This window comes from Protopterus annectens, chromosome 2.part2, assembly GCF_019279795.1.
Source record: "Protopterus annectens isolate FY-2018-M chromosome 2.part2, PAN1.0, whole genome shotgun sequence".
NCBI lineage: Eukaryota > Metazoa > Chordata > Ceratodontiformes > Protopteridae > Protopterus > Protopterus annectens.
In genome coordinates this window covers 997,977,341-998,002,932 of record NC_056730.1, presented here as the reverse complement: position 1 = coordinate 998,002,932, position 25,592 = coordinate 997,977,341, and positions in this window count along the sequence as shown.

The following is a 25,592-nucleotide window of genomic DNA, read 5'->3' as shown; positions in this document are numbered from 1 at the left end:
CAAGCCAGAGGGGAATAAGCAATAACTTACCATATGCATACATGGCATTTTAGGGAAACTCAGAGCAAGAACTTCAGCAAAAGATATAGGAATGGAATGTAAAACTGTAGGTACATGGGATGAAACTGAGTACAGATAAGACAGTTGTAATGACAGAAAAAGGGAGCAATCATAAGAAGTTGAGAATTGAGATAGAAGGTAAAATATATCAACAGGTTACAGTTTCAAGTATCTGGGAGGGAAGGCTGAGGAAAATGGAAATGTGAGTGAAGAGGTCAAAGGTAGAATCAACCAGTACTACAAAAAGCCTTGTGGTTAAGACAGAGCAGTTGATGAAACTAGAGGTGATGGAGATGAAGTGCCTGAGACAGGTGGTAGGATGCACACTGTGGGACAGATGAAGAAATGAGGACTTCAGAGCAGAAGCCAAAGTAGCTCCATTTGTAGAAAAGGTCAAGGAAACAGATTATAGTGGATTAGGTACATGTGCAGAAAAGCAGATTTGGGACAGATGGAAAGAAAGACAGAGGAAACTAGGACATCCAGCAAAGAGATGGATGTATTGTGTGAGAGAAGACCTGAGACGGCCAGGTGTGAGTTTCAAAGAAGGTACAAGAGTGATTCTGAATAAGAGAGATGTCAGTATTTGACGCAATACCCTGAACCCATTTAAAAGGGGGGGGGCATTGGTGATTATTGACAATGATGTAGTAGTTCCACATGTGCATCAGTAGAATGTTGGATGCCCCTTAGGACTGTTTTGTATACAGGGTAATACATCTTAAAAAAGATAAAATAAAGATGTGACTTTACCTTAAGTGTACTGATGGTAAAAATAAGAACATTTACAAAAAAAATGTAACTGGCCTGTCAGAGATAAATTGTAAAGATTAAGCACAGGTAAAGTATTTAAGATCAAATATTATATCTAAGGACATACTGGAAATAATGCAAAGCAAGTTGTTGGTATTTTGTTGATAAAGCAATAAGAATGGGACTTCAAAATTGGAACAGGTTTAATTATGTAAGAATGATTAATTTAGTGTGAAGTTCATATCAAAGAACTGAAATCCTTTCCCCTAGGATTTTGTAGCAGACATTTCATATGTTTATATAATATTTTTCAAATGCTGTCATACCTTGTACATATTTGATCAGCATATTAAATTGTTCTAATGCATTTAAAATAATATTTCTGTGCATGACAAATTACAGCTTACATGGAATCATAGGTTCATAGGTTCATAGGTTCATACTAGGCTATCTGTCTGAGAGCATTTACAAGCCTAGCCCATCATTTTGTGGCTTACGCCACCCCTTTAGTATGGGGAACTATACCCATTATTTTGCTGTGCCTCTGTCGAGCAGTGACACTGAGGTAATCCCTGGGGTATATCTGCAATCTCCCATCCATTGGTCAAGATTTCTCTTGAACAAGGCCAGCGAGGTGCTCTGCCTCACATGTGCCGGGATTTTGTTCCACAGCATAGGGAGTCTTTGGGTGATGAATCTATCCCTCCAGCACGTCCTATTAATAGCCGTGTCGAGGTTTAAGTCTCCCGCCCTTGTGGCTCTGATGGATCTAGATTTTGAGGTGAAGCATATTCATCAAATCTGGGTTTGACATGGCCCTGTATGTTAGGCAAAGGTCACCTCTGAGCAAGCGATGGCGACTGAATAGAGCTGGAGTTCTTTCAGTCGGGCAGCATAGGATAGATTTTGAGACCCTTTATCCTTTTGGTGAGGAACTTTGTGGCCTCTCCAGCTGCTGCAAGTGTCGGGTCAGATACATTCGAATGGGGCATTGTACTCAATCATTGGTCTGATGAGTGATGAGTAAAGGGAGACTATAACCTCCCTTGATCTAGATGAGAATCCCTTCATGATAAGGTGGGCAATGTAGAAGGTCTTCCTAACTACTTTAGCTACATGGGTGTCGAATGACAGACTACTATCAACCTGGGTCCCCAGGTCCCTGATAACTTCTTCTGTGCTCAGTGGATTGCCACCTATTTGGTAGCTAGGGGTAACCTTGTTTTTCCCGAAGGGTATGACTATGCATTTTGGCATTTAACTTTAGGCCGTGGCTCTGGCACCAGCCTTACGTTCCAGATGATACACATAACCCTCGACTATAAGCACTTCCTTACATTTCTGAGATTTCAGCCTAGCATACAACACACCTACACAACCAGGCGCATCATACTGTATATTACTCATGTCTGCAACGTTATGCCGTTGAACAACTTGAAATCTTTCACTCACGATCTTATCACTTCCGTAACCTGATGTGCACATCACATTCTCATGCTGTTCGCGAATACCGTCTTCACCGCACTTGGCAATATTCACTTATTTACTTACTGGAAATCGCCAACAAGTCAGGCTGTCCGTTTGCACATTCTAGGTAACATCTACGGTATTCTGGGCATCGGTATTCTGAATTTTCGGGTATTTGGGCATTCGGTCATTTCGGCTCTGTATTGTGACATTTCGAGATTATGTAGTGGACCCATATATATATATATATATATATATATAGATATATATATATATATATATATATATATATATATATATATATATATATATATATATTTATACACAATATATATATATATATATATATATATATATATATATATATATATATATATATATATATATATATATATATATATATATATATATATATATATATATATATATTTTATATATTTTATATATATATATATATATATATATACATATATATATATATATATATATATATATAGTATACAAATACACACAGATATATATATATATATATATATATATATGTATATGATGTAAGTCATACTTATCAAAACTTTATAGAATTTTAAGATCCAAATTTATATACTTTGGTGTATCTCATTGGGAATATTCTGCAAAAATAAATAAAGAAACATTCTTAGAAGTTAATAAAATGATATATCTGAAACTGCAAGTAACTCCACATCACCTGTGCACTGGAAAATTTTTACTTGGAAGTTTTTGTATAGGAGTTTTCTAACACTGAATAAAATAGCTCTGTTTTACAAAAAAGAAAACTTAAGATGATGGAGATGTTATAGCAATTTGGAGACGGAGTGGAAAAATTTGATTCTGGAATTTCAAATGGTTGTTTTATTTTGAAAGGAATTTGGGAATTTTGTTAAAGCTTTATGGTTAGAAAAATGTAACATTACTGATTATTTGATACTATTTAATGTTCCTATTCCAGATCCTTTTCCAAGAAATCAAATGCCTCTCCTGTGCTCAATCCTGCCTATTGCCAGAAGGGTTATTGCAATGAACTGGAAAACTAAAAGTGCTGTCTCTTTCCTGAGTTTATTAGTCTAGCAAAAAAAATGTACGTAATAAAGAAATAAAAACTGTGTACAATAGTACCAGGAATGTTACCCATAAGAAGTTAGCTTCACAAAAACATAAACATTTGTTAGAAAAGTATTAATGTTACTGTCTCACATCAGCACTTGTTATTGACCTTGTATGTAGTTTTATTTGTTTTTATTTGATGGTTAGATTTTATATTTATTTTTTTTTTGTTTGTTAAAACACAATAAAAAGTAAAAAAAAAAAAAATACTGAGAGACTCCTTGCAATCAGAGTCCAGTGTAAGTATAGGGCAGTATTCCTAATATCAGCATATGCCCCTCAGCATGGTTGTGGTAGTGAAGAAAATGGTGTATTCAGACAGCAGTTGCAGACCATAGTAGTACCTAATGCAGGACAACATGAGATGGTGTTGATAACTTGTGACCTGAATGCACATATTGGGACAGATAGAATAGATATGAGGACTGCCTGGGTTCCCATGGGTATGGAAAGAGGAATAAAAAGAGCAGACATTATAAACTACTGTCTGGAAAATGGCTTGATGTGGGCCCAACACATGGTATAGCAAGAGAGACAGTCACAAGACTGCATGCAAAAATTGCCAACATGCAATTCTGGTAGACTTAGACTTAGTAAGGAAAGGGCACTGGAGTAGAATCAGCAATTGCAAAAGTCATTCCCATTGAAGCAGATGGCCCAGAGTAAAACTCACTGGTTGCCTCAATCAGCTTCAAACATTGGTTGTTGAAGGTTCTAAAGTCAACAGAGACATCATAGAATTTGACTAGATAAAGCACAAATTTATGGATCTAAGGCTCTGGACCTCAGAAAGAAGAGGAAATAGGTGAAGTTGAAGAAGAATGGCAGCACCTCAAATTCCCATATGTAAGGATTTTAAATGTTGTAGCCCAGCCAGGTATGAAACAAGGCACATGGAAACTGGTGGTGGCATTCGCACCCTTTAGTATGGGGAACTATACCCATTATTTTGCTGTGCCTCTGTCGAGCAGTGACACTAGGGTAATCCTGGGGTATCATCACGATCTCTCCATCCATTGGTCAAGACTACTCTTGAATAGGAAGGTGAAGATGCTCTGCCCTCACCTTATACCGATTTTGTTCCTGGCATGAATACTGGGTGATAGATCTATCCCTCAGCCGTCTATTAATAGCCGTGTCGAGGTTTGGAGTCTCTCGCCTGTGACTGATGGATCTAGATTTTTTGGTGACTTATATTCATCCGTCCTGGGTTTGTTGTGGCCTTGTATGTCAGGCACAGGTCTCACCTCTGTGAGCAAGCGGTGGCGACGAATAGAGCTGGAGTTCTTTCAGTCGGGCAGCGCAGGTCAGATTTTGAGACCCTTTATCCTTTTGGTGAGGAACTTGTGGCCTCTCCAGCTGCTGCAAGTGTCGGGTCAGATACATTTCCGAATGGGGCATTGCTCCGTCATTGAGTCACAGTGAGTGATGGTATGAGGAGACTTCTTGAGCCTCCTTAGACATTGGAGTACGAATCCTTCCTTGATAAGGTGGGCAATGTAGAGAAGGTCTTCCTGGATGAGCTACTGTCAACCTGGGTCCCCTGATAACTTCTTCTGAAGCAACAATTGGTTGCCACCTATATGGTAGCTAGGGAGTATTGTTTTCGAAGGTATGACTATGCATTTTGGCATTTAACTTTAGGCCGTGGCTCTGGCACCAGTTATCCGTTCTGTGAGACCCTTCTGAAGGATATCTGTGTCAGATGTGTTTTTCTATGCCAGTTTGCAGTCATCTGCAAACTTTGTCACCTCCTGTGTTTGCTTGTACTGGAAAAGTAGATGCCAAACAAGAGTGGGCCAGGACTGAGCCCTGTGGGACACCACTTGTGACAGGCTTTGAGTCTGACATGCCCGCAACTCTGACCCTGTGGGTTCTGTCACTCAGCCAGTTTGCAACCCATCTTGTGATGTATGGGTTAACATTTAAGCTGATGAGTTTCAATGATACAGTGGGGTATTGTATCAAGGCCTTAGCCAGATCGAGGTAGGCTGTATGGACTGCCTTTCTCATCAATGGCTTTGGTGACTGTTTAAAAGTCAACCAAGTTTAAAGGCATGATCTGCCTTTGACAAAGCCAAACTGGGTTGGATCCAAAGTCTGCAAATTCCCTATGTCTTTATTTATGAGATCCATTATGATCCTCTCCATGGCTTTGCAGATAAGGCTTGTCCAGCTCGGTAATTTCCAGGGGTGGAGGCACCGCCTTTGTGAAGGGGACCACAGTTGCAGTCGCCACTCCTGGGTGATCCAGAGGTAAGACTTTGATTAAACAGCTGTCCTAGCTGTGGGTTTAATTCCTCATTGAGTTCTGGAGCACACAGCCGGGACACCATCAGGTCCCATGGATGCTGTGTTTTGCTTTGGAGAGCAGTTCTCACTTCTGGAGATGTTTGGGGGCTGCATATTGGTATAGATATCTCTCCTTGGGGAGGAGAAGTTTGCACTGAACCTGTCAGCCAGTATGTTGGCAATGTCTGTAGGATCAGTAAGAATTCTTGTTTTAGGGGGCTTTATGGTTAGAAAATGTAACATTACTGATTATTTGATACTATTTAATGTTCCTATTCCAGATCCTTTTCCAAGAAATCAAATGCCTCTCCTGTGCTCAATCCTGCCTATTGCCAGAAGGGTTATTGCAATGAACTGGAAAACTAAAAAGTGCTGTCTCTTTCCTGAGTTTATTAGTCTAGCAAAAAAATGTACGTAATAAAGAAATAAAACTGTGTACAATAGTACCAGGAATGTTACCCATAAGAAGTTAGCTTCACAAAAACATAAACATTTGTTAGAAAAGTATTAATGTTACTGTCTCACATCAGCACTTGTTATTGACCTTGTATGTAGTTTTATTTGTTTTTATTGGATGGTTAGATTGTATATTTATTTTGTTTTTGTTTGTTAAAACACAATAAAAAGTAAAAAAAAAAAAAATACTGAGAGACTCCTTGCAATCAGAGTCCAGTGTAAGTATAGGGCAGTATTCCTAATATCAGCATATGCCCCTCAGCATGGTTGTGGTAGTGAAGAAAATGGTGTATTCAGACAGCAGTTGCAGACCATAGTAGTACCTAATGCAGGACAACATGAGATGGTGTTGATAACTTGTGACCTGAATGCACATATTGGGACAGATAGAATAGATATGAGGACTGCCTGGGTTCCCATGGGTATGGAAAGAGGAATAAAAAAAGAGCAGACATTATAAACTACTGTCTGGCAAATGGCTTGATGGTGACCAAAACATGATTTAGCAAGAGAGACAGTCACAAGACTGCATGAAAAAATCGCCAACATGCAATTCTGGTAGACTTAGACTTAGTAAGGAAAGGGCACTGGAGTAGAATCAGCAATTGCAAAAGTCATTCCCATTGAAGCAGATGGCCCAGAGTAAAACTCACTGGTTGCCTCAATCAGCTTCAAACATTGGTTGTTGAAGGTTCTAAAGTCAACAGAGACATCATAGAATTTGACTAGATAGAGAGCACAAGATTTCATGGAATTACTCAAGGCTCTAGGACCTCAGAAAGAAGAGGAAATAGGTGAAGTTGAAGAAGAATGGCAGCACCTCAAAAATTGCATATGTAAGGACTATAGAATAGATATGTAGCCCAGCCAGGTATGGAAACAAGGCACATCAGGAAAGCTGGTGGTGAAATGCAGAAGTCATGGAAGTCATCAAAAGAAAGAAGTGCTGGACAAAAAGTGTGAGATTGAAAAGATGGGCCAGGCTAAGATCAATACTGGTTGGTGAATAAAGTGGCTAAGAAAAGAGTTACAATAGAAAGGAAATCAGGCAGCAATGGTATTCTACCAGCATCTGAAGTTGCTCTGTAGATGGCACAAATAAAATGTATCAGGTTGTAAGGCAAAGACAGAAAGGTAAAGAAGATAGTCCGGCACCTTTCATAAGGGCTACCAGCAACAACTTGCTCTCCATTCCACAGGACATCACATCAAAGGCAGAAAGAGGGTGTATTTCCAGCAGCGACTGAGTAAGAACATTTCACAGAAATTGTATAGCCCCAGACACAGCATATAATGAAAGAAGAGAGGGAGCCCACCACAGAAGAAATAAGAAATGCTCCAAGGAAAACATGGTTTGTGAAAGCAGCAGACACAGATGAAGCCACACCAGATATGATAAAGATGTTGGGTGAGACAGGAAAAAAATGGCTCCTGGGGATACTCATAGCAGTATAGAGAGAGAAAGATGTGTCCCAGATGACTTGAGAATAAGCATACTACTGATAGTGTACAAAAACAAAGGAGAAATTCATAACTGTGTTGCAGTAAAGCAGCATCAAACTTTTACCATACTGCATGAAAGTTCTGGAGATAGTGACTGATAAATGAATATACAGAGTAGTAGAAAGTAAGATGGAAGATGAGCAGGTTGGATTCAGATCAGGATGCAGCACAACTGACTCAATATTTACAGTGAGGCAGATAGTTGAGAAGAAGCTAGGAATGAAGAAAGAGTCCAACCGAGCATTCCTAGACCTGGAGAAAGCATAAGTCAAGGTCCCAAGAATGTTAAACTGGGCAGTTCTGTGGTTGTTGAAGTCCCAGAAATATTGGTAGTAATAGTGGAGGCCATGTACAAGGACCCAGTGACACAAGTATGAACAGTGTTTGGTCACAAAGAGGGGTCTCCCGTGTGAGGAGTGCACATCAGGGTTCAGCTTTGAGCTATCTGCTGTTAATTATAGTGATCTACTACATTAACAAACAAGCCAGAGGGGAATAAGCAATAACTTACCATATGCATACATGGCATTTTAGGGAAACTCAGAGCAAGAACTTCAGCAAAAGATATAGGAATGGAATGTAAAACTGTAGGTACATGGGATGAAACTGAGTACAGATAAGACAGTTGTAATGACAGAAAAGGAGGGAGCAATCATAAGAAGTTGAGAATTGAGATAGAAGGTAAAATATATCAACAGGTTACAGTTTCAAGTATCTGGGAGGGAAGGCTGAGGAAAATGGAAATGTGAGTGAAGAGGTCAAAGGTAGAATCAACCAGTACTACAAAAAGCCTTGTGGTTAAGACAGAGCAGTTGATGAAACTAGAGCTGATGGAAATGAAGTGCCTGAAATGGACAGTAAGATGCACAATGGTGGTCAGATGAAGAAATGAGGACTTCAGAGAAGAAGCCAAAGTAGCTCCATTTGTAGAAAAGGTCAAGGAAACAGATTATAGTGGATTAGGTACATGTGCAGAAAAGCAGATTTGGGACAGATGGAAAGAAAGACAGAGGAAACTAGGACATCCAGCAAAGAGATGGATGTATTGTGTGAAGAAGACCTGAGGGCGGCCAGGTGTGAGTTTCAAAGAAGGTACAAGAGTGATTCTGAATAAGAGAGATGTCAGTATTTGACGCAATACCCTGAACCCATTTAAAAGGGGGGGGGCATTGGTGATTATTGACAATGATGTAGTAGTTCCACATGTGCATCAGTAGAATGTTGGATGCCCCTTAGGACTGTTTTGTATACAGGGTAATACATCTTAAAAAAGATAAAATAAAGATGTGACTTTACCTTAAGTGTACTGATGGTAAAAATAAGAACATTTACAAAAAAAATGTAACTGGCCTGTCAGAGATAAATTGTAAAGATTAAGCACAGGTAAAGTATTTAAGATCAAATATTATATCTAAGGACATACTGGAAATAATGCAAAGCAAGTTGTTGGTATTTTGTTGATAAAGCAATAAGAATGGGACTTCAAAATTGGAACAGGTTTAATTATGTAAGAATGATTAATTTAGTGTGAAGTTCATATCAAAGAACTGAAATCCTTTCCCCTAGGATTTTGTAGCAGACATTTCATATGTTTATATAATATTTTTCAAATGCTGTCATACCTTGTACATATTTGATCAGCATATTAAATTGTTCTAATGCATTTAAAATAATATTTCTGTGCATGACAAATTACAGCTTACATGGAATCATAGGTTCATAGGTTCATAGGTTCATACTAGGCTATCTGCCCGAGGGCATTTACAAGCCTAGCCCATCATTTTGTGGCTTACGCCACCCCTTTAGTATGGGGAACTATACCCATTATTTTGCTGTGCCTCTGTCGAGCAGTGACACTGAGGTAATCCCTGGGGTATATCTGCAATCTCCCATCCATTGGTCAAGATTTCTCTTGAACAAGGCCAGCGAGGTGCTCTGCCTCACATGTACCGGGATTTTGTTCCACAGCATAGGGAGTCTTTGGGTGATGAATCTATCCCTCCAGCACGTCCTATTAATAGCCGTGTCGAGGTTTAAGTCTCCCGCCCTTGTGGCTCTGATGGATCTTGATTTTTTGAGCTGTAGCTTATTCATCAAATCTGGGTTTGTCTTGGCCTTGTATGTTAGGCAAAGGTCACCTCTGAGCAAGCGGTGGCGACTGAATAGAGCTGGAGTTCTTTCAGTCGGGCAGCATAGGATAGAATTTTGAGACCCTTTATCCTTTTGGTGAGGAACTTTTGTGGCCTCTCCAGCTGCAGCAAGTGTCGCGTCAGATACATTCGAATGGGGCATTGTACTCAATCATTGGTCTGATGAGTGATGAGTAAAGGGAGACTATAACCTCCCTTGATCTAGATGAGAATCCCTTCATGATAAGGTGGGCAATGTAGAAGGTCTTCCTAACTACTTTAGCTACATGGGTGTCGAATGACAGACTACTATCAACCTGGGTCCCCAGGTCCCTGATAACTTCTTCTGTGCTCAGTGGATTGCCACCTATTTGGTAGCTAGGGGTAACCTTGTTTTCCCGAAGGGTATGACTATGCATTTTGGCATTTAACTTTAGGCCGTGGCTCTGGCACCAGTTATCCGCTTCTGTGAGACCCTTCTGAAGGATATCTGTGTCAGATGTGTTTTCTACTAAGGCCCAGTTTGCAGTCATCTGCAAACTTTGTCACCCATAACCCTCCTGTGTTTGCTTGTACTTGGAAAAGTAGATGCCAAACAAGAGTGGGCCCAGGACTGAGCCCTGTGGGACACCACTTGTGACAGGCTTTGAGTCTGACATGGCGCCAGCAACTCTGACCCTGTGGGTTCTGTCACTCAGCCAGTTTGCAACCCATCTTGTGATGTATGGGTTAACATTTAAGCTGATGAGTTTTTCAATGATACCGAGTGGGGTATTGTATCGAAGGCCTTAGCCAGATCGAGGTAGGCTGTATGGACTGCCTTTCCCTCATCAATGGCTTTGGTGACTGTTTGAAAAAGTCAACCAAGTTTAAAAGGCATGATCTGCCTTTGACAAAGCCAAACTGGGTTGGATCCAAAGTCTGCAAATTCCCTATGTCTTTATTTATGAGGTCCATTATGATCCTCTCCATGGCTTTGCAGATAAGGCTTGTCAAGCTAATGGGCGGTAATTTCCAGGGTCGGTGGAGGCACCGCCTTTGTGACGTGGGACCACAGTTGCAGTGCGCCACTCCTGGGTGCGTATCCAGAGGTAAGACTTTGATTAAACAGCTGTCCTAGCTGTGGGTTTAATTCCTCATTGAGTTCGTGGAGCACACAGCCGGGGACACCATCAGGTCCCATGGATGCTGTGTTTTTGCTTTGGAGAGCAGTTCTCACTTGGGCGCTGGAGATGTTTGGGGGCTGCAATCATTTGGTATAGATATCTCTCCTTTTGGGGGAGGGAAAAGTTTGCACTGAACCTGTCAGCCAGTATGTTGGCAATGTCCGTAGGATCAGTAATCTTCACATCATTTTGAACTAGTTCTGAGCATATCTGGGAGTTTCCTCCTAGGTTTCTAACATAGCTAAAGAAGGCCTTATGATTGTCTTTTGAGTCTTTAGCTATTTTCTCGAAATTTGCTTTGGATGATTTTATGAGAGCTCTTAGTTTTTTACTTATAGTGATCCAGGGTGTCTTACCTTTTAAGGATTTTGCTCTATCTTGTAGTAGCTTCCTCCTTTTGTTGTAGAGTTTGTTTATGGCTGGGGTCCACCAGACTGGACGCTTGCCTTTGGTACAAAGAGTCTTTGTTTTGCTTGGGATTGCCTTATCCATGCAGTCCTGCAGGTGCTGGTAGAAGGCATTTGTAAGTGATTCAGCGGCTTGAGTACTGTTTTCCACTGCTCGGGGCCTTAAAGGAGACCACACTAGTCTTTAGAAGTGTGAAGTCGGCTTTTGAGAAGTTCTTTACTGTGGTCTTTTTATTTCAGGTGGGGTGGGATGAGGACCTCCAGCGAGATTAGTTTGTGATCTGATCTCACCAGTGAGGGGTATACTTCGGTGTTGAACATTGTGCTCCCATGTTCGTGATGATGAGATCAAGTATGTTATCTCCTCTTGTGGGAATGGTGACTAGTTGTTCCATGGCATTTGAGTTTATGAATTCCAGGAACTTTTGGGCTAGGGTGTTTGGGCTTGAGTAGTGTTCCCAGTCTATATTTGGGTAATTGAAGTCACCTAGTATGATGGTGTTTGGTGATACATTTATCCCTCTAGTGTTTTCAGGAAGGCCATGTGAGGTTCCTGAGTTTGTGAGGGTGGCCTGTAACATGCTACAATTTGCAGAGCAGTCTTGCCTACGGTTAATTGCACCTGGATGGTCTCCGATGCATCATGCGTTGCCACCAGTCTTGAGGTGTGGGTGTCCTTGATGAATATGGATACCCCCTCCTTTCTTGGTATTTTCCTGATTTTGGGGCGGAGCATGATATGAGGTAAAACCTGATAGCTGGGGTGCTCTCAGGAGCCTTGAACCAGGTTTCTGTCACAGCACAGACATCGATGTTCTCCATACTGAGAAGGGCCTCGAGTCGTGCATTTTGAGATTTAGACTTCTGGCATTGAGCAGCATTACCCTTAGTTTTTTCCTTTTTGTGTTCTAGGGTGGTAGGTTTAGAATTTGAGCCTTGCCTAAAAAGGCAATATGGGGTGGCAAGAGCCTTTGCCAATATCCGGAATCCCAGGGTGACAGGTGCAAGCCGTCCCTTGCGAAGCAGCGTGGCTTGTCCAGCATGTCATCCCAGGCAGACAGATACTGGATCCCCTTTGAATGACACCAGTGTTTAAGCCAATTGTTAAAGCTGATCATCTTATCTCTGTATTGTGGCATCATTCTTGGTGAAGGTAGGATACTGCTCAAGGTCAGGGTCATACCTGCCTGGGCTACATAATCAGAGAGCTCCTCAATGTCTCTTTTCATGTAGTCCAAAGAGGTACGTCTCAGGTCGTTTACACCAGCGTGGACAATGACTGAGTCATATTTGTACCTGCTGTTGAGAGACCTGAGTGCTTGCGTTATGTGGCGGATTCTAGCGCCCGACAGACAGCTTACTGTGACCTTCTCCTTACTCAGTCTGGTGAGCGGGACGTCAGTGTGTCTGACTATGGAGTCACCAATGACTAGTGTGTCTGGCATTGTGTTTGGCTTTAAGGGCTGTGACTGTTTGACACTCTGACTGTGAGGTCTATGTGTTGCAGGTGTTGTGTTCTGAGGTGGTGGTTGTTTGGGTGTCTGCTTTGGCGGCCTCTGCTGTTTTGGTAGATTTTTGATCAGAGCCTCCGAGTATGTCTTTGTGTGTTTATGTGTATGATTTGAGGTTGTAATGGTACTATGTGAGACTGGGTCTATAGTGTGTGTGGTAACCTTCTCCTCCTGACTGGTCTTGCCAGTCCTATGTTGAGAGAGCTCAGCCTCCAGTTTGGCCGTATAGTTGCATCTCTCGCATGTATTTGTGTTTTGTGGGAGGAGGAGAGGGTTGTCTGTGTACATGAGGCAATTGTAACATTGCCTCAATATTCCCAGGTTCACCAGCTGAGCCGGAGAGGACACTAGCAACTGATCCCTCGACATGCTAGAAGGATAGACAAAAAACTTTAAAAAAGATTCCGGGGATGTGGGTGACCGAGAAATGGGGGTTGCCTTTTGGGGTGCTATCTATAAGAGTGCCGTATCAAGGTAATAAGTACTGTAGGAGCAAGTGCTAGGTTTAACAGATAGAGAATAGTCTACTTAGAGTCAAGTAGAGATGATCTTTTTAGTTATAGGATACGCTGATTAGATCAGTAGTATAGGTCGAGGAAGGTAGTTTCAAGGGAAAATTTGAAGAGTGGACTTTAGGTAGCCCGAATAGTTTAAACCTGCTAAACCGGCGCTGCCCTAGTGTGCAACAGTGGCAGCTCCGCGCTAAATCGCGCTAATGCATAAAACATACAATGTTACCATCCAGTCATGAAAACTCGTGAGTGGTTGAAGATTTGCATTCAGCCTAAAGATATGCAAACAACATAGAAGTTTATAAAGCTGATCAACATAAGTGGTTTAACTGATTTTTTTTCTAATTCATTTGTTAGGTGCATGGTAGTGATCATAAGTCCCTGATTCCAGAAGACTTGCTCTCAGTGTAAGTAATCACTTACACTGGGAGTAGGCTAAGAGTAAGTGTTTTGTAATCTGGACCCCATAGTAAGCCTTTTTATATATAGGCCTTATACTGAAGTAAGTCACTTATACAGAGAACATGTCTTTTGGAATTAGGACAGACTTGCACTGAAAGCAGTTCTTTTGAAATATGGCCCAAATGTCTTTGCTACAGTTTGTTTTCTGCATGGTGTGCTATATTATTGTAAAAAGTGATGCAGAAGGGTTTCTCAGTGCACTTAAAAGTGACCATAGATCTCTAATAGTAAGCAGTCTATCTAGTATAGGTAAATATCATACAAGTCATCTTCCCACAGTCATAGTGTAAAAGTAAATAAATAAATAAATAAATAATTGAAAGGCATAGCAGCTTCTACAATGCACATTGTGGTTTTAAATAAATTGTGATCTGATGTAAAGTCAGAAAGAAGGATCAGTGACAGGTTGCATAAAAACCATTATAATTCTAGTTAATTTGAACATGGATATAAGAACTTTTTTATGCTGAAACAGTTACGAATGGGCATCTAGTACAATTTCCATTATGGGTGAATTGGCTTTGTTGTTTACAAGAAAATACCTAAGACATTTTTTTCAAGCTAGTTAGAAATGTATGTGCTTCATTTCTTAAGTCATATGTTCCCCCATTCCTTAAAATGTAAAGGACTAAAAGACTGAAAATTATCATATGAAGGTTGGAAGGGGTTAATTTCTTGTCCTGGAGTAAGCAAATGTAAGGTTAGAAGGACTGCAAGTTCACACTAAAAACTGGTAAAAATACACAATCAGAGGAAAAATAAAACACCAACAAAAAACACCTTGTATAGTTGAGTCAGCAAGGATATCCAAACAGAATTTAGAATCCACTCTATTTGTTAGCTGATTTCATCAAAAGACTTCATCAGAAAAAAAATTAACAGTAAACTACATCCTTAAAAATACTACATTTAATTAACACTTAATAAATCAAGCAACAAGAGCAATTAACCATTTAAACTTTCTTAACATACACTCTTCTATTTCTTAAAAAGACATTTAATATTCACTGCATCATTATGTCCTGGGCTTCTATTTGATCTCCACTTTATTTGCCAGGAAACTTCTCTTTTCTCCAAATATAATTTAAAATCACCACCTCTTAAATCAAAATGTCCTTGTTCTATAACTGAAAATAAAAATTTCTTACAATTAGGACATATCAAGGTGTGTTTATATAAAGTTCTTTTTGGGTCTTTCTTTCTAATATAGTACTGGTGTTCCTTAATATGTTCTAAAAGCCTTCTAGTAGTCATTCCTATATACAAAGCTGGACATCCAGAACACACATTTATATAAACAACACCCCTTATTTGACAATTGAACCTTTCACTTACTGAATTGTATAATCTGGGTTATTTAACAAAGTAAAAGGCCCTTCCAAAATGTAGTGGCACATGTTACACTGTCCACATTTAAACATTCCCTTCATCTTGCAAGATGATATGTTGCCCATAATTCTAGCATTATCTTTTTGTAAAATATTCAAGTTGTAACTACTTTTATAAACAAACTGAGGGTTATGTCCTACTTCATTATACAGTTCCTTATTGCCTTGTTTAACCTTCCAGTTATTATTTATTATGGATCGAATGCTAGCACTACCTACTGTCATATCTAAAGTACAGGTGAAACTTTTGTCATCATTTTCATTTCTACTATCGTCCCCTCCCAAGGCCCTTTTTTTACTTATAAAGGGACACTTTAAAATTGTGGGAATGGACAAGGGCCTTTGTTCAATAATTTCATTTTCTAACTGCTTCAAAAATTCCTCTATTAATGAATATGTTAGCAATTAAACTTAATTCTTCTTTCAAAGTTACATCATCAGTTGTCATCTGACTAGCTCTGATGTACTGTCCACTTGGCACATTCCTTTTCATAAAAAATGGATGATTACTGGTTTGGTGTAAATAACTGTTAGTAAAAGTTGCTTTTACATATTTTACTATCAAATTCCATATGTGCCTCATTCCATAATAGGGTAACATCCAAAAAATTCACTTTGTGACCCACATCTCCTATCATAAACCTCAGAAAGGTGGTTCTCTCAATAATTTCTTTTAAAAGATTCTGACAGTCAGCACTAGTACCTTCCAACACACAAAAAAAAAACAAGTCATCAACAAAGTGTTTGTAAAACTGCACCTTAAAATGTTTCTAACATTGTTCAATGCACTAATTTCCCACACCTTAATACAATATTAGAAAAGATGGGGTGGCTGATGACCCCATAGCCACCCCTCTTAATTGTTTATAAAATTGTTTGTTAAAAATAAAATAGTTATTGTCCAATAAAACTTCTATTAAACTGCAATAAAAATTAACTTGCTGATTCATAATATGAGTGCAATTAATGAGAAACATTCTGACAATCTTAACTCTATCTTCATGGGGAATGGTGGTGAGCAATGAGCAGACATCAATGGTAGACATAATATTCGTTTCTACATTTTATTCATGATGGCTACTGAACTCAATAAATTGATTAAAGAAATCCCAAGAATCTAATACAAAGGACTCTGGACTCTGATTTACTAACTAAAGGATTTAATACAGAATCTATTACCAAAGAAATCCCCTCTGTAATATAATTGGAGGTAGAAACTATGGGACGAAAGGGGGGAACTGTTCAAACATTTCTGTAATTTTGGAATCCCGAACAATACACCAACTTTACAATTTTCAATGTTACAAAATGTAAAAATTTGCTCATCTATCCTTTTTTCTAATAAACTGTCATATAAAATAGTACCTACATATCTGTACATGTGCTGTCAACTTTACTATATTCATTTTCATTATTTACCATGTTTTCAATAGTTGCAACATGCTTTTGTTGATCCATTAGAACCAACCCACCTCCTTTACCAGCCGTCATAATTCTTAATATTTATTTTGTACAATTTCTTTCAAAGCTTGCCTTTCATCAATAGTAAGATTAAAAAACGTTTTGTTGACATTTTTCTTACAAAATAATTCTCTAATACCATCTTCATGCAAGGAAGCAAAAACCTTTAAAGTGTAATTCAAAGGCAGGTTAAACACTGATGGTTTAACAGTCTGTGATACATTCATTACTTTTACTTCACTTAAAACATCCCTTAGATTTCATTTGCGAACATATTCTTTCAAATATATAACAGTTTTACAAACATCTGTTTATTGAGCAGGAACAAATGACAATCCCATTTTTATACTTTTTCATGATGGCTATTAAGCTCTAAAGAAGACAGGTTATAAATTTAATATCATATCTGTCTACTTGTCTGCAGTCAAGTCCGACCTCACTCTCCCTCATAAACTCAGTGTCCTGGTTCTTTCCATTTTTGCTTCATGATTTGGAAAAAAGGAATTTTTAAAGCAGTTAAAAAATGAAATTGTTGAAAAGAGGCCCTTGTCCTTTCCCCCAATTTTAAATTGTCCCTTTATAAGTAATAAAATGGCCTTGGGAGGGGACTATACTAGAAATAAAGATGAAGACAAAAGTTTGGCCTGTACTTTAGATATGACAGTAGGTAGTGCTAGTATTCAATCAATAATAAATAATAACTAGAAGGTTCTACAAGGCAATAAGGAATTGCATAATGTAGTAGGACATAGCCCTGATTTTGTTTATAAAAATAGTTACAATAAAGTTGAGATCAAATAGAAGCCCAAGGCATAATGATGCAGTGAATATTAAATGTTTTTAAGAAATAGAAGAGTGTATGTTAAGAAAGTTAAAACAGTTAATTGTTCTTGTTCCTTGATTGATTAATTAATTGTTCATTAAATGTATTTTTAAGGGGTGTAGTTTACTGTGAATTTGTTTTCTGATTAAGTCTTTTGATGAAAGTGGTTAATAAACAGAGTGGATGCTAAATTCTGTTTGGATATCCTTACTGACTCAACTATACAATGTTTTTTTTGTTGTTCACACTAAAAATGAAGGAAAAATGGAGCAGGGCTGGGCTGAAAGTTGTATCTTGAGCACAGGTGAGGAAGATGGACTAGCACAGAGCTTATTTAAGTGCATAAAACTTGGAAATTTAACAAGTGTCTCAGTTCTCAGTAGTTGAGAGGTGCCTTTCCACATCTTTGTAGGGAATGGGAGATGTGGTGTTGGAAATAGGTTGCAGAGCTTAAGTGCAATGCTTTAATGTAAAGCATTGTTGATAATAATTTGTTTCAGCAGATAAAAATGAACAGCAGATGTCAGGCAAGATAATGTCTAAGGGAAAGTTTGCTGTTTCAAATTACTACCAGTGTAGAGAGGTTTTGGGAAAAAATCCCACCTGAAGATATGAAAAGAATCTGATATAATCTGCCACTTCAGAAAATTGGTAATAAAATGAGTTCCTTCTAGTCAGAAGTAGGATAATCAAAAGACTGGAATAATTACAGATGTGCATTCTAATAGCCTTCATTAAAATAGATGGAACAAAGATTCCATAATTAAGTTTTAATTGCTGGATTACTAGATCTGGATTTAATTTATTTTGTTTTTATAATAGGATGTCCCTTAGGACTGAGATGTCTTAATGTCTGACAGATCTGGGAAGTATCATGTAGCATGTCAGGATGGAATAATGGGATAACAGGAGTTCAGTTTCACCTACTTTGGTTGTTTCTAAGACACATAACTAGATGTGATAATGCAGCTGCGGTTACAATCCCATATTAAAAAGTAGAGTACAAGGTAAACAAATAAAGGGAATTACAGGGGTAAGATAAGATGTTTAGGTAAACAGCATCCAGAAACATAAAAAAATAACTGTAAGAAATGACACACAGAAATGCCTTCATTTAGAGTATGATAGTAAGAGAAGTAGGCATGTGGCCCACAAGGAAGGGGTTAAGAGATAAGCCTCAAAGTCTGAGGGCAGGATTTGTTGGGCTTACTGTATTACTGTATTAGGGCAGATTACCCATTTTTAAGCTTTGTCACGTCTGCTTTAGCTGTGAGTGGGACTGGAAATATCATGTAGTATTTCGATGTTTTAGAAGTCACTGGGAAGAAACTGAGGAAGTTCACAAAGGAACTATGGATACCGATAACCAGTATATGAGTGCAGGTCATCAAAATAATGGAGAAAGGATACAGGAGATGTAATGGTGGAAGAGAACATAGAGACATGTAATCATAAATAGAGTGACTGCAGGCTGGAAAGGAGGAAGGTATATATCTCCACTTACTGAAGACTCATTGTATCTTCATGATCCCCCTTTTTTCTCTTACATTTGAAATATATTTATAAATGGAGTAGTTAGGTACACCTGATTAACAGAGACCTCCTGTGCAGATGTGCATCTTGATGTACCGTGTGGTTTAGTCATTGTTAGTTTTTAATACTCAGTAGTATATTGTATATCTGTTTTATGGATTTTTATGTTAGACTTCAAGTCAGTTGCTAGCTATTCAGATGAAAGTGGCAAATGATCATTATGAGATAAACTAGTTTATCCCTTTTCCTAGACATTTTTCTTTCTTTCTTGTTTTTTTCAGTATTGGAAAGGAGTCTTTGTTTTGAGTTCTTGGTGCATGGTTTCATGCTTAGATAATGTACTGTGGTGCCTTCTTTTCCTTTTGCTGTACTAAGAATGAATAAAGATGAAATATTACATACATCGTATGGTCATATTTTGAAAAATGTGAAGGTCACTTGCAGTGCTTTACATTGACTAACATCAAAACTAAAGCCATTCTGGAGCAATAAAAGTTAAACTTTACAAAGAGTACGAAGAACATATTAATATGGATGAACCCAATTAAGAATCAGGAAGTGTCAGTACTGGACATTTTTGTAGCATGTACTATTAGAGGGTTCCCTATTATATCAGCGAGCACTTACAATAGTGAACACTGTTTTATCAACCATTTTAAATCAAAACCGTGAAATCTGAACATATGGAACAGCGATTTTTTTTTCCCCAGGGAAAAAATCACTGTACCATTTCTAGGTCTTTGCCATTTCGTCCACTGTGGTGCGATCTCGGAGTTGGTATATTTAAGTAGGGGGTACAGCACCCCCATCAGGGTGTGTGGGGCAAAGCCCCCCACTTTATTTTGTGTTTTTTTTATGGATCAGTGATTTTTTTCCCTGGGAAAAAAATCGCTGTTCTGTGTGTTCGGCGTTTTGCTGTTTTGATTTTTAAGGCTCGATTATACAACGTTCACTATTTTAAGCATTCACTGTTATAATATAGACCCTATTAGAGGGTTAGAATACCAACTACACCTTGGGCTTCATTCCTAAGATCAGATGGAGTACCATTAGACAGTATTGTTTGAGGTGCACTGTTGAAAGACAACATATAGGAATTTTACATGAAGGTGTAGTATGCCATCCTGGTAATTCAGTGTCATACAGATTAATCTTCATCCTTTCATAAGTAGAACTGGGACTGAGAGTTGGAATAGAGGATTAAGGAGCTGTTAATGAGCTGTTTCCTGTTGTCCCATGGTGCAAGGTTTAATTCTCTCAGTTTCCATTGACCAACTGAATGACACTGAACAAATCTCTTAACCAGACATGACTCCTAGGCTGAGCATAAAAAAGATCCACAGAAATCAGTGCTCTGTCTCCCTAAAACAAATAAATACATAAATATATAAAGCTTCATTGGAAATAGAACAATCTTGTAACTACAGTCCTTTAATGTGTTTATAAGCCACATAAGATTGAAAAGTAGCAATGTTAGTATGGTTTTGGGAGAGCAGGGAAGAACAGGGGAGTTCCACAGATTCTTGTCAGGGAGGTGATTCCCACTATGTTGACTGGGTGCAGACAGGGATCCAAACCTCCTAAGATGTTTAGGCTGGCATCCACTTAAAGAAGAAATGGACAAAATAAATGTGCATTGTACTGATAATCTAACTAAGAATGAGAGAACAGCTGCTGTACATCTTCTCTAATCCAGTATGCAGATGATTCAACTCTTATTACCTTCTCCGACAACACTACTGACCTCCGTTTTCGTACACAAACTTCATTTAACTCCATAGAGCACTAGCTAGTCAATAATCAACTCATCCTTAACTCAAAGAAAACTAAGCTACTACTTTTCCTCCAAAAATCCATGGCCAACCTTAAGACATCCTTCACTCTATCCTTCCTAGATATCACAATCATTCATGCTGACTCTCATACCAAACTTCTAGGTGTCACAATAGATAACCTAAAATTTGACCTTCATGTCCAAAAATACATGAAAAAGACCAATCAAAAACTATGCCTATTGTACAGAAACAAAAAAATCTTATCAATTTCCTCTAGGACCTCCCTGGCTCAAGCCTACCTCATCCCCTGCCTAATTTATGCTTCCCCTATATCTGTCCACCTTCAAGCAAATCTTTTAACCAAACTCAATCAAACCTGCAACTAGATTGCTAGATTTGCCTGCAACCTTTCCCATAAATTCCACCACTGCCTTGCCTCAAAAAACTGCAATGGTGTGACTTCCCTCAACTGCTTCAACTCTCTCAGCTTCAAATGACACATTTTCTACTTTACAAACTGCCCCTTCTTGTCTACACTCCTATCCCTATACAGACATACCCGATCCCTCCACAGCACTGACCAACAACTTCTTGATACCTACAGACCCAATAAAACAATAGGCAAAGTACTATATAAAGGCTCTATGTCTCAAACCTGGAATAAGCTCCTTAAAAATTATAGTCTATTCACTCTTTCCCTCTCTTCAAAAAAGAATTGAAGAACTACCTATGTAACCCCCCTCCTGCACCTGTCACCAGCCAACCTAACTATTCACCCACCCAACTGTTCCACAATACAAAAGTCCTTCATCACCCTAATCTATATCTCTCTTAAACACCAACACTCTGTTCCCTCAGTTGTTATTCTCTGCAATTCTCTACCTAAACCTATCCTTATCTCTTTCACTATTAATACTCATCCCACCCCCTCTTTCACTGCTGCTTTACGTCCTCTCACTCTTACTCTCTTGACCCCGCTAAACTTTTCTTCCCTTCCCTCTACCTATTCCCTTCCACTACTCACTCCTTCTCCACCTCTACCAACTTGGTATAAAAAAAATACTGCAGGGGCTCTCCTCTTTAGCCACTCAACAATTTACTTCTTCTTGTAAATGGTTACTATTTTTATATGTATTGTTATGTCTCATTAATGTAAGATGTCATGACACCTGGTACTATATTTCTGATATGTCTAGAACGAATGTGTCCCACTATAAATATGCAGCAATATAAAACCCTCTGTAAATGTCTAGAATGTATGTATTTCAAATATAAAACTCTGTAAGTTGTTCTTTATGTGGAGCTTTTCTTTTTGGGTCTCCACTGAAAATGGGCCTCCAGCCCGGTGGACTAACCCGGTTAACAAAAGACAAATCAACAAATAAGTAAAGGCTGAATTATGATGACAGAACAGAGAAAGTGACTTTTTTATTATGGGTTATGCAGGTGGGGGGGGGGGGCAAGTCTGTGCAATCAGTAATGTCATTTTTTGACATTCCGACGTTCAGTGTGGGACTTGTACAAATGGGCAAGACCACCTGTGAGTCAAGTTAATAATAGTAAACCATACACACACACACACACACACACACACACACACACACACACACACACACACACACACACACACACACTCACACACACATATATGTATATATATATATATATATGGTTTCACTTTATAATCTCGAACTACTGAAATATCGAATGTTAGTATTTCAATACGATAAAGTCGAATTTTCATAATAGCAAAACTGCAAAACCTCGAATCCAGAAATGTCAAATTCGTGGCTATGATTTTCCAGTACTTAATGTGGAATGTACTGTGTGCATGATGTACGGTTTAGTGTGTGGATTTAGCTGGAATTTAAGTTGTGACTATTTTGTAAGGGTTTTGTGTAGGTGTTTGAGTGTATGTAAGTTTGTTTGGAAGTTGTACGTGTGGGTTAGGCTAGGCATGTAAAAGTATGAGTGTTTAAGTGTTGAAAGTGGTGGTGTTTGTATATATATGATGTGTGTGTGTGTGTGTGTGTGTGTGTGTGTGTGTGTGCGCGTGTGAGTGTGTGCGTGTGTGTGCATGTGTGTGTGTGTGTGTGTGTGTGAGTGGACTGTAGAATGTCTAGTTGTGAGTCTACTGTCTTTTTCTGTTAGGTGCACTCTTGGAGTTAGCATATATAAGTAGTGGGAGTGGGGGGTGCAGGGGGGATTGCCCCCCTGCTTATTTATAGTGTAGGTTTATTAAATTGTGTTTTTGTGTTGGTGTGTGCTTTGTTTGTTTTTTGTAGTGTGGGTAGGCTGACGTATGGTGTGTTTACGTTCGCGATTTTTACTTTCGCAGTTTTGGGGTTTCAGGATTTTACAGATTCGACTTTATAGTTTCGAAATACTGAAATTTGATATTTCAGTGTTTCGAGATTATAAAGTGAATCTATATATATATATATATATATATATATATATATATATGCGTTGTTGCATCACAGTAAGACGTTGTCCTGTTTGATTCTCAGTTAGAGCGTCTTTTGTGTGGAGACATGCGTGAATGGGCATACCTTCGTTGAAGGTTGTGCATCAGGGCTGGCAACTCGGCACGTAAAAATCTACTACCAATCATTAGCGGACCGGAGTTCTGCTGTGGTGACCCCTAACCAGGAAAAGCCGAAAGACACAACATATATAGATATATTATATATATATATATATATATATATATATATATATAGAAAGAGAGAGAGAGATGGACAGACAGCTTTATATATTTATTTGTGTGTATATTGTGTGCATGGCTTACCTTCACTCTCTCAAGTTATTCTTTGTTCACTAAAGTGCATGGAAAACTCATAATGTGCACTTGTAGTCAAGCACTCTAGATGGTGAACGTAGGAAGATTGATTGAGGAAGGTAAGCGTAGTTTTAGAATATTAATGCTGAAAAGTTGGATATACTAAAGGTTTTGGTATTAGGCAGTTGACATAAGTGTGGGGGTGCTTGTGGGTTAGGATTAGAGTAAAGGCTAAGGAAGAAAATAAATTTAAAGTTGTGCATCTGAACTACAATATGTGGTGTGTGTCTGAGTGTCTAGTGTAGTGGTAGTGCTATGGAAAAGTTTTTTCTAAGGTAAGGTAAAGGGTTGGGATTATGGGCAGGGGCAGGGTTAGAATTAACATTATCTAGCTTTAATAATGTCTTATATAGACCCACACTGGAGACCACTTAAATAATGTGTGAAATTTGCAGAATCTGTATGTGCTTATTTAAAGAACACACGACGTATGTGCAGTGACAGAAACCTGGTTCATGGCTCCAGAGAGCACCCCAGCACTACCAGGCTATAACTCCTACCATACCTTTAGGTCCCAAAACCAGGACAGGAACACAAAAGGAGGGGGTATGTCCATATTCATCAAGAACACCCACACCTCCAGGTTAATAGCACAGCACACGGAATCTGAGACCATCCAAGTGCAATTGACAGCGGGTAAATTGACGGTTCAATTTATAGCTTGCTACAGATCTCCCACCTTGTCTCAGGACCCTCACGCAGCATTCCTGAGAACATTAGAAAGTATGAAGATTCTACCCAACACCATGCTACTGGGTGACTTCAACTATCCAAACAATGACTGGGAAAACTACTCAAGCTCAAACACCCTAGCCCAATGCTTCCTTGAGTTTATAAACTCAAACACCCTTGAACAGCTGGTCACCACTCCCACAAGAGGTGACAACATACTGGACCTGGTCATCACCAACATGGGGAACCTATGTTCCACACCTGAGGTAAACTCATCATTGGTAAGATCAGATCACAAACTAATCACACTGGACATCCACATCTCGACCTCCCACCCCCCCAGTCAAGGAAATCAAGGTAAAAAACTTCTCTAAAGCCAACTTCACACTCCTCAAGACCGAGGTGGGAAGTTTCAAAGCTCCCATTCAAATGGAAAATGATGATCCATCGGCAGAATCCTTTACAAGTGCATTCTATGAACACCTTCAAGAATGCATGGACCGAGCCATCCCAAGTAAAACCCAGACCAATGGGAAGCCAGTCTGGTGGATCCCGGCCATAAATAAACTTTACAACAGCAGGAGGAAACTCCTGCAAGATAGAACAAAATCCCAAAATAAGAAGGCATCTCTGATTAACATCAGTAAAAAACTGTGCTCCCTCATTATATCATCCAAGGCCAACTTCGAAAGAAAAATAGCCAATGACTCTAAGGATAACCACAAGGCCTTCTTTAATTATGTCAAGAGTCTAGGGGCAAACTCTCAGATATGCTCCAAGCTAGTGCATAATGGCCATAAATACACTGAACCAACCGACATTGCCAACATCCTGGCTGACAAGTTAAGTGCAAACTTCACCCCCCTCCACCAAAGGGGCTAGCACAAATCCCAGAAGAATGTGGCGCTCCAGATATCTCAGTCACACAAGTAAAGACAGCCCTTGCAAAGGCCAAAAACACAGCATCAATGGGACCAGATGCTATCCCAGGTTGTGTTTTACATGAGCTTCAAAATGAACTAACCCCTCATCTCAAATCACTATTCAAACTCAGCCTCTCTACAGGCTATGTACCCAAAGAATGGTGTACAGCAACAGTCGTACCACTTCACAAAGGTGGTGCCACAACTGACCCTGGGAACTATCCCCTATAAGCTTGACTAGCTTGGTCTGCAAAGCCATGGAACGCATTATCATGGAGCTCATTAACAGGGACATTGGGAACCTCCAGACACTGGACCCCACCCAGTTCGGCTTT